Source organism: Rhinoderma darwinii, chromosome 3 (assembly GCF_050947455.1).
Source record: "Rhinoderma darwinii isolate aRhiDar2 chromosome 3, aRhiDar2.hap1, whole genome shotgun sequence".
In the NCBI taxonomy this organism is placed as follows: domain Eukaryota; kingdom Metazoa; phylum Chordata; class Amphibia; order Anura; family Rhinodermatidae; genus Rhinoderma; species Rhinoderma darwinii.
This window is the reverse complement of record NC_134689.1, coordinates 414159152-414170019: the sequence shown is the minus strand read 5'-3', so window position 1 is coordinate 414170019 and position 10868 is coordinate 414159152.

The following is a 10868-nucleotide window of genomic DNA, read 5'->3' as shown; positions in this document are numbered from 1 at the left end:
GTTCCAGAGTGATTGCAGGTAGGTCCCGGTGGGGTGGAAGGGGGGGGCAGCGGGACCAACCTGTGTCCCTATGCCCAGCCAGAGTTCCAGAGTGATTGCAGGTAGGTCCCGGTGGGGTGGAAGGGGGTCAGCGGGAGCAACTTGCATCCCCATGCCCAGCCAGAGAACCAGGGTGATTGCTGGTAGGTCCCGGTGGGGTGGAAGGGGGGGCAGCGGGACCAACCTGTGTCCCTATGCCCAGCCAGAGTTCCAGAGTGATTGCAGGTAGGTCCCGGTGGGGTGGAAGGGGGTCAGCGGGAGCAAACCGCATCCCCATGCCCAGCCAGAGTTCCAGGGTGATTGCAGGTAGGTCCCGGTGGGGTGGAAGGGGGGGCAGCGGGACCAACCTGTGTCCCTATGCCCAGCCAGAGTTCCAGAGTGATTGCAGGTAGGTCCCGGTGGGGTGGAAGGGGGTCAGCGGGAGCAACTTGCATCCCCATGCCCAGCCAGAGAACCAGGGTGATTGCTGGTAGGTAAGGAGATCCATTTGGTGACCAAACAGCAGTGAAAATAAAAAGGCCCAAATGTCAAAGAATGACACTTTTAATACTGAAAGTGAAACATTTAAAATCAAGTTAAAGTGGGGTATGTTCAGAAATGTCAGAGACGGTAATGAGCAGCAGAGGCAGGCCGGGGCAGAGTTCCAGGGCCAGGGGTGTGACGGCGGGCAGAGTTCCAGGGCGGTGGGTGAGAGGACTAGGCCTCAATCCAAGGAGATCCATTTGGTGACCAAGCAGCAGTGAAAATAAAAAGGCCCAAATGTCAAAGAATGCCATTTCTGCTACTGAAAGTGAAACATTTAAAAGTGAAACATTTAAAATCAAGTTAAAGTGGGGTATGTTCAAAAATGTCAGAGGCGGTGGTGAACAGCAAGGGCAGGCCGGGGCAGAGTTCCAGGGCCAGGGGTGTGACGGCAGGCAGCGTAGGCCGGGGCAGAGTTCCAGGGCGGTGGGGAGAGGACTAGGCCTCAATCCAAGGAGATCCATTTGGTGACCAAGCAGCAGTGAAAATAAAAAGGCCCAAATGTCAAAGAATGCCATTTCTGCAACTGAAAGTGAAACATTTGAAAGTGACACATTTAAAATCAAGTTAAAGTGGGGTATGTTCAAAAATGTCAGAGGCGGTAGTGAACAGCAGAGGTAGGCCGGGGCAGAGTTCCAGGGCCAGGGGTGTCACGGCAGGCAGCGTAGGCCGGGGAAGAGTTCCAGGGCGGTGGGGAGAGGACTAGGCCTCAATCCAAGGGGATCCATTTGGTGACCAAGCAGCAGTGAAAATGAAAAGGCCCAAATGTCAAAGAATGCCATTTCTGCAACTGAAAGTGAAACATTTGAAAGTGACACATTTAAAATCAAGTTAAAGTGGGGTATGTTCAAAAATGTCAGAGGCGGTAGTGAACAGCAGAGGTAGGCCGGGGCAGAGTTCCAGGGCCAGGGGTGTCACGGCAGGCAGCGTAGGCCGGGGAAGAGTTCCAGGGCGGTGGGGAGAGGACTAGGCCTCAATCCAAGGGGATCCATTTGGTGACCAAGCAGCAGTGAAAATGAAAAGGCCCAAATGTCAAAGAATGCCATTTCTGCAACTGAAAGTGAAACATTTGAAAGTGACACATTTAAAATCAAGTTAAAGTGGGGTATGTTCAAAAATGTCAGAGGCGGTAGTGAACAGCAGAGGTAGGCCGGGGCAGAGTTCCAGGGCCAGGGGTGTCACGGCAGGCAGCGTAGGCCGGGGCAGAGTTCCAGGGCAGTGGGGAGAGGACTAGGCCTCGATCTAAGGAGATCCATTTGGTGACCAAACAGCAGTGAAAATAAAAAGGCCCAAATGTCAAAGAATGACATTTTTGATACTGAAAGTGAACCATTTAAAATCAAGTGAAAGTGGAGTACGTTCAAAAATGTCAGAGGCGGTGGTGAACAGCAGGGGCAGGCCGGGGCATAGTTCCAGGGCCAGAGTGTGACGGCAGCACAGGCCGGGGCAGAGCTCCAGGGCCAGAGTGTGACGGCAGGCAGCATAGGCCGGGGCACAGTTCCAGGGCCAGAGTGTGACGGCAGGCAGCGTAGGCCGGGGCAGAGTTCCAGGGCGGTGGGGAGAGGACTAGGCCTCGAGATAAGGTGATCCATTTGGTGACCAAGCAGCAGTGGAAATAAAAAGGCCCAAATTTCAAAGAATGACATTTTTGATACTGAAAGTGAAACATTTAAAATCAAGTTAAAGTGGGGTACGTTCAAAAATGTCAGAGGCGGTAATGAGCAGCAGAGGCAGGCCGTGGGCACAGTTCCAGGGCCAGAGTGTGACGGCAGCACAGGCCGGGGCAGAGTTCCAGGGCCAGAGTGTGACGGCAGGCAGCATAGGCCGGGGCACAGTTCCAGGGCCAGAGTGTGACGGCACGCAGCGTAGGCCGGGGCAGAGTTCCAGGGCGGTGGGGAGAGGACTAGGCCTCGAGATAAGGAGATCCATTTGGTGACCCAACAGCAGTGAAAATAAAAAGGCCCAAATGTCAAAGAATGACATTTCTGCTACTGAAAGTGACACATTTAAAATCAAGTGAAAGTGGGGTATGTTCAAAAAATGTCAGAGGCGGTAATGAGCAGCAGAGGCAGGCCGGGGCACAGTTCCAGGGCCAGAGTGTGACACTGTCCGCCGATAGATAACCCTTTGCACATTATCGTCATCATCATTATCAGCAGCAGTTGCTGTCAGCCAGCTCCAGAGTGTATGAGCGGCGTGTGCTGCCCATTGCAGCCCAGGGTAGAGGAGCCGTGTGCAAGCTGTGCATGCCCGGGGGCAACAGTGTATGAGCTCCTCAGCGCCAGCGGGGGGGGGGGGGTCCCACTATGTCCCAAGCCGCCTGACATGTACTTCCGGTCGGCTAGGAGGTGGCATGTCAGCTGGGCTGTCAGCCAGCTCCAGAGTGTATGAGCGGTGTGTGCCTGCACCCGTGGGGGGGGGGGATACAGGAGCCATGGGGAAGCTGTGCAAGACCGGGGGCAGCCGTGTACGAGCTCCGCAGCGCCCCTTGTGGACTTCCAGGGCAAGAGCGGTATGAGCGGCAAAGTCATGCCGACCTCCTGGAAGTCCCCGTCGGCCTCGCTCGCGGGTCGGTCCCGCTGATTTTTCTACCTTCATAATAAAAAAATCTTTTTTTTTTTATGGCATTTTCGGAAGCCTCAAGCCCACCTGGAGTTGCACGAGCAAGGCCACGTCGGCGTCTCCTTCCGAAAGCGGCCGGGAGCCAGTTCCGAGTATGAGCGGCGTGTGCCTGCCTTTTGCACCCGTGGGGGGATAGAGGGGCCCCTGGGGAGCTTGTACATGCCGGCAGCTTCCTTGTGGGAGCTCCACAGCGCCCGCGGCGAGTCCCGTTGTGTCCAGCCGGCTGACAAGCACTTCCGGTCCGCGAAGGATGCATGTCAGCGGCGGTGTGCCCGCTCCGGGTATGAGCGGCGTGTGCCTGCCTATGGCATCCTTGGGGGGATAGAGGAGCCATGGGGAAGCCGTGCCAGCCCGGTTGCAGCCGTGTATGAGCTCCTCAGCGCCAGCCTCGGAGTTTGAGGGCTTTAGCGGTATGCACGGCCAACTCATGCCGACCTCCTGGAACTCCCCGTCGGCTTCGCTCGCGGGTCGGTCCCGCTGATTTTTCTACCTTCATAATAAAAAAATCTTTTTTTTTTTATGGCATTTTCGGAAGCCTCAAGCCCACCTGGAGTTGCACGAGCAAGGCCACGTCGGCGTCTCCTTCCGAAAGCGGCCGGGAGCCAGTTCCGAGTATGAGCGGCGTGTGCCTGCCTTTTGCACCCGTGGGGGGATAGAGGGGCCCCTGGGGAGCTTGTACATGCCGGCAGCTTCCTTGTGGGAGCTCCACAGCGCCCGCGGCGAGTCCCGTTGTGTCCAGCCGGCTGACAAGCACTTCCGGTCCGCGAAGGATGCATGTCAGCGGCGGTGTGCCCGCTCCGGGTATGAGCGGTGTGTGCCTGCCTATGGCATCCTTGGGGGGATAGAGGAGCCATGGGGAAGCCGTGCCAGCCCGGTTGCAGCCGTGTATGAGCTCCTCAGCGCCAGCCTCGGAGTTTGAGGGCTTTAGCGGTATGCACGGCCAACTCATGCCGACCTCCTGGAACTCCCCGTCGGCTTCGCTCGCGGGTCGGTCCCGCTGATTTTTCTACCTTCATAATAAAAAAATCTTTTTTTTTTTATGGCATTTTCGGAAGCCTCAAGCCCACCTGGAGTTGCACGAGCAAGGCCACGTCGGCGTCTCCTTCCGAAAGCGGCCGGGAGCCAGTTCCGAGTATGAGCGGCGTGTGCCTGCCTTTTGCACCCGTGGGGGGATAGAGGGGCCCCTGGGGAGCTTGTACATGCCGGCAGCTTCCTTGTGGGAGCTCCACAGCGCCCGCGGCGAGTCCCGTTGTGTCCAGCCGGCTGACAAGCACTTCCGGTCCGCGAAGGATGCATGTCAGCGGCGGTGTGCCCGCTCCGGGTATGAGCGGCGTGTGCCTGCCTATGGCATCCTTGGGGGGATAGAGGAGCCATGGGGAAGCCGTGCCAGCCCGGTTGCAGCCGTGTATGAGCTCCTCAGCGCCAGCCTCGGAGTTTGAGGGCTTTAGCGGTATGCACGGCCAACTCATGCCGACCTCCTGGAACTCCCCGTCGGCTTCGCTCGCGGGTCGGTCCCGCTGATTTTTCTACCTTCATAATAAAAAAATCTTTTTTTTTTTATGGCATTTTCGGAAGCCTCAAGCCCACCTGGAGTTGCACGAGCAAGGCCACGTCGGCGTCTCCTTCCGAAAGCGGCCGGGAGCCAGTTCCGAGTATGAGCGGCGTGTGCCTGCCTTTTGCACCCGTGGGGGAATAGAGGAGCCATGGGGAAGCTGTGCATGCCCAAGCTTCAAACTGTCACCATGTCAACAGACATGGTGACAGCGTCCCGATCGCAAAGCAGGATTCAAACAGGACCAATCAGAGTGGTCCCTGTGCCGGAAACGAGCTGTGATTGGTCAGTACTGACATGCCAATCATAGCGCAGGAGCAGTGTTGCCTGCCTATTGCACCCGTGGGGGGAATAGAGGAGCCATGGGGAAGCTGTGCATGCCCAAGCTTCAAACTGTCACCATGTCAACAGACATGGTGACAGCGTCCCGATCGCAAAGCAGGATTCAAACAGGACCAATCAGAGTGGTCCCTGTGCCGGAAACGAGCTGTGATTGGTCAGTACTGACAGGCCAATCATAGCGCAGGAGCAGTGTTGCCTGCCTATTGCACCCGTGGGGGGAATAGAGGAGCCATGGGGAAGCTGTGCATGCCCAAGCTTCAAACTGTCACCATGTCAACAGACATGGTGACAGCGTCCCGATCGCAAAGCAGGATTCAAACAGGACCAATCAGAGTGGTCCCTGTGCCGGAAACGAGCTGTGATTGGTCAGTACTGACAGGCCAATCATAGCGCAGGAGCAGTGTTGCCTGCCTATTGCACCCGTGGGGGGAATAGAGGAGCCATGGGGAAGCTGTGCATGCCCAAGCTTCAAACTGTCACCATGTCAACAGACATGGTGACAGTGTCCCGATCGCAAAGCAGGATTCAAACAGGACCAATCAGAGTGGTCCCTGTGCCGGAAACGAGCTGTGATTGGTCAGTACTGACAGGCCAATCACAGCGCAGTAGCAGTGGTGCCTGCCTATTGCACCCGTGGGGGGGATAGAGGAGCCATGGGGAAGCTGTGCATGCCCAAGCTTCAAACTGTCACCATGTCAACAGACATGGTGACAGCGTCCCGATCACAAAGCAGGATTCAAACAGGACCAATCAGAGTGGTCCCTGTGCCGGAAACGAGCTGTGATTGGTCAGTACTGACAGGCCAATCACAGCGCAGGAGCAGTGGTTTGCCGGCATCTCCGTCTCTGACAAGCTCTTTCCTGTCAGAGAGCTTGTGAGAGACGGAGACAGGAATAAATACAGTGCGTAAGTTCAAAAAAACCAGCGATCTGCCGCTTTTCTGCCCTTTTGTGCCCACTAACCTGTTTTTAGTTAGTTAGGTAGCACAAGTTTTTCAGTATGGCCAAAAGAGTCTTTTCAGCCGAGGAAGCATCTGCAATGCTGTGTTCCGACACGGACAGCGCAAGTGAAGGTGAGGAGCAGTTCGTGCTTCCATCTTCCTCTGCATCTAGTGACTCTGAATCTGCACCCCCCAGTCGGCGTAGAAGAGCCGTAGTTCCTGATCTGCCTGAGCTGACCTGGGAAGCTGCAGAGAATTATACCCCCCAGGTGCCTGAGTTTACAGCCCGCTCAGGCATTCAAATTGAAATGACGGGTTTCAGCCCCATTGATTATTTTAACCTTTTTTTTTCAGACTCCCTTTTAGCGTTAATGGTCCAGCAGACCAACATCTATGCGGAACAATTTATCGCCCAGAACCCTGACTCTTATTATGGGAGAAGCCAAAATTGGACCCCCACAAACCTAGTGGAATTGAGGAAGTTTTGGGGCATATTTTTAAGTTTTGGCCTAATAAAAAAGCCTAGGATTAGAGACTATTGGTCCCTTGATATTTTATATAACACCCCCATTTACCGCACAGTAATGCCAAGGAAGCGCTTCGAAGCCATCCTGAAATTCCTTCATTATAATGATAATAGCCAGTGCCCACCCCCACAGGCCCCAAATTTTGATAGGCTATATAAAATACGACCATTGATTGCCCACTACTCCCAAATTTTTTCCCACGTTTATACCCCCCAGCAAAATATTTCGGTAGATGAATCCCTAGTCAGCTTCAAGGGTAGACTGCACTTCAGGCAGTATCTACCCAATAAAAGAGCCCGGTACGGCATAAAGCTCTACAAGCTGTGCGAAAGTGCCACCGGTTACACCTACTCCTTTAGGGTCTATGAGGGAAAAGACTCTCATATAGATCCCCCAGAATGCCCCCCTTTCCTTGGAATTAGTGGAAATATCGTATGGGATCTTATCCATCCTTTACTTGGGAAAGGCTATCATCTTTATCTGGACAACTTTTATAACAGTGTCCCCTTAGTAAAAGTTCTCTTGTCCAGATCCACCTTGGCATGCGGAACAATCCGCAAAAATAAGAAGGGCCTCCCCAAAACATTGCTGGGTCAGATCCTAAAATTAGGAGAGAGCAAAGCTTTCTGCTGCGACAATCTGCTCCTCCTAAAGTATAAGGATAAAAGGGACGTCCTTATACTGACCAGCATACACGACAGCAGATGCAGCCTAGTCCCTGTACGTGGATCCACTTCCCAAGTCCCAAAACCATATTGTGTACAGGAGTACAACAAGTATATGGGTGGCGTTGACCTGTCCGACCAGGTTATAAAACCATACAACGCCATGCGCAAGACCAGAGTATGGTATAAGAAGCTGTCTGTGCATCTTACACAGATGGCTTTATACAACGCCTTTGTCCTCTATAGATATGCCAGCAGTGGAGGTACGTTCCTGCAATTTCAGGAAAAGGTCATAAAGTCCCTGATGTTTGGTAACCAGGAAGGAGAGGGCAGTTCATCTGGCTCTTCCGTCAGTAGGATAATTCCCGGCCAGCATTTCCCCACAGAAATCCCCCCCACTGAAAAAAAAAAGAAGCCCCAAAAAAAATGCCGTGTGTGTGCCAAGCGAGGCATTCGTAAGGACACCACATACCATTGTGAGACATGTCCCACAAATCCCGGCCTGTGCATGAAACAATGTTTCAAAATTTATCATACCTCCTTGGATTTTTAATTTATTTATTCATTATTCACCTTTTCTGTCTCCCATACTGGCCATGACCAATTATTAATTTTTCTACTGACCAGCCCCATTTAAAATTTGATCATTTAAAAATTGTAAAAAAAACACCTAAAACAAAACTAAAAATTCTCACTATACCCCTAGATAATTTCCTCAATGGGTGTAGTTTCCGAAATGGGGTCACTTGTGGGGGGTTTTCACTGTTTTGTCCCCTCAGGGGCTTTGTAAATGTGACAAGGCCTCTCAAACCATTCCTGCTAAATGTGATCTCCCAAAGCCAAATGGCACTCCATCCCTTCTAAGCCCTGCCCTGTATTCAAATATCCGTTTATTACCACATGTGGGGTATTGTTTTACTCGGGAGAAATTGCTTTACAAATTTTACGGTGCTTTTTCTCCTTCAGTCCTTGTGGAAATGAGAAAAAAATGGCTAAACCTAAATTTTCTTTGAATAAATGTTGATTTTAATTTTCACGGCCTACTTCCAATAAATTCTGTAAAAAACCTGTGCGGTCAAAATGCTCACCATACCCCTAGATAATTTCCTTGAGGTGTCTAGTTTCCCAGATGGGGTCACTTGTGGGGGGTTTCCACTGTTTTGTCCCCTCAGGGGCTTTGTAAATGTGACAAGGCCTCTCAAACCATTCCTGCTAAATGTGATCTCCCAAAGCCAAATGGCACTCCATCCCTTCTAAGCCCTGCCCTGTGTTCAAATATCCGTTTATTACCACATGTGGGGTATTGTTTTACTCGGGAGAAATTGCTTTACAAATTTTACGGTGCTTTTTCTCCTTCAGTCCTTGTGGAAATGAGAAAAAAATGGCTAAACCTAAATTTTCTTTGAATAAATGTTGATTTTAATTTTCACGGCCTACTTCCAATAAATTCTGTAAAAAACCTGTGCGGTCAAAATGCTCACCATACCCCTAGATAATTTCCTTGAGGTGTCTAGTTTCCCAGATGGGGTCACTTGTGGGGGGTTTCCACTGTTTTGTCCCCTCAGGGGCTTTGTAAATGTGACAAGGCCTCTCAAACCATTCCTGCTAAATGTGATCTCCCAAAGCCAAATGGCACTCCATCCCTTCTAAGCCCTGCCCTGTGTTCAAATATCCGTTTATTACCACATGTGGGGTATTGTTTTACTCGGGAGAAATTGCTTTACAAATTTTACGGTGCTTTTTCTCCTTCAGTCCTTGTGGAAATGAGAAAAAAATGGCTAAACCTAAATTTTCTTTGAATAAATGTTGATTTTAATTTTCACGGCCTACTTCCAATAAATTCTGTAAAAAACCTGTGCGGTCAAAATGCTCACCATACCCCTAGATAATTTCCTTGAGGTGTCTAGTTTCCCAGATGGGGTCACTTGTGGGGGGTTTCCACTGTTTTGTCCCCTCAGGGGCTTTGTAAATGTGACAAGGCCTCTCAAACCATTCCTGCTAAATGTGATCTCCCAAAGCCAAATGGCACTCCATCCCTTCTAAGCCCTGCCCTGTGTTCAAATATCCGTTTATTACCACATGTGGGGTATTGTTTTACTCGGGAGAAATTGCTTTACAAATTTTACGGTGCTTTTTCTCCTTCAGTCCTTGTGGAAATGAGAAAAAAATGGCTAAACCTAAATTTTCTTTGAATAAATGTTGATTTTAATTTTCACGGCCTACTTCCAATAAATTCTGTAAAAAACCTGTGCGGTCAAAATGCTCACCATACCCCTAGATAATTTCCTTGAGGTGTCTAGTTTCCCAGATGGGGTCACTTTTGGGTGATTTGTACTGTTTTGTCACTGCAAGAGCCCTTCTAACAAAATAAGGCCCCAAAATCCACTAGGTGTTCCTTTGCTTCTGAGGCCTGTGCTTCATTCCAGTAGCACGCTACGACCACATGTGGGATATTTCCTAAAACTGCAGAAACTGGGCAACAAATATTGAGTTGAATTTCTCTGCTAAAACCTTCTGTGTAATAAAAAAATAGTATTAAAAATTTATTTCTGCCAATAAATATGAAATTTGTAAATTCCACCTCTACTTTGCTTTAATTCCTGTGAAATGTGTAAAGGGTTAAGACATTTTCTAAATGCTGTTTTGAATACTTTGAGGGGTGAAGTTTTTAAAATGGGGTGACTTTTTGGGGGTTTCTAATATATAAGGCCCTCAAAGCCACTTCACAACTGAACTGGCCCCTGTAAAAATGGCCTTTTGGCATTTTCTTGAAAATGTGAGAAATTGCTGCTAAAGTTGTAAGCCTTGTGATGTCATAGAAAAATAAAAGGATGTTCAAAAAATGATGCCAATCTAAAGTAGACATATGGGTGATGTTAATTAGCAACCATTTTGTGTGGTATAACTGCCTGTCTTACAAGCAGATACATTTAAATTGAGAAAAATGCTAATTTTTGCAATTTTTCTCTAATTTTCGGTGTTTTTCACAATTAAATATAGAACATATCGAGCAAATTTTGCTAGTAACTTAAAGTGCAATGTGTCACGAGAAAACAATCTCAGAATCGCTTGGATAGGTGAAAGCATTCCAGAGTTATTACCACATAAAGTGAACATGTCAGATTTGAAAAATGAGGCTCTGTCAGGAAGGTCAAAAGTGGCTAGGGCGGGAAGGGGTTAACCTAGTCCGGTCACCACCGTTACAGTCGGATGTCAGCTGTAAGATACAGCTGAGATCCGGTGATGATGGCACCGACTCAGCTTCTGAGCCGGTGCCAAACATTGTACGGCATTTTGCGGGAAGTCAATGCTTTCCAGGACGTACATATACGTCCAATGGCGGGAAGGGGTTAATATATGAGGAAAGTGTTGTTGATTTCCTTGTCATTTTTGAGTGAGTAGAAGAGATGGGAATGATTTGAGCTTTAAATCCAAAATAGGATCTTGCCTAAAAAGAAACAATATTAAAGCAAAGTCCCAATCAGATTGGGTGAAATAGTCTGATGGTTTCTTATTTATTGGCGAAACTAGTTCATTAAAAAAAGGAAAATTAGCCAAACTGACAGGATAAAGGGGTTGTTGACTTGGAGTGAGAAGGGAACAATAGGAATTATTTGAGTTTTCAAGCTCAAATAGGATCTGGTGAAAAGAGGAGGAAT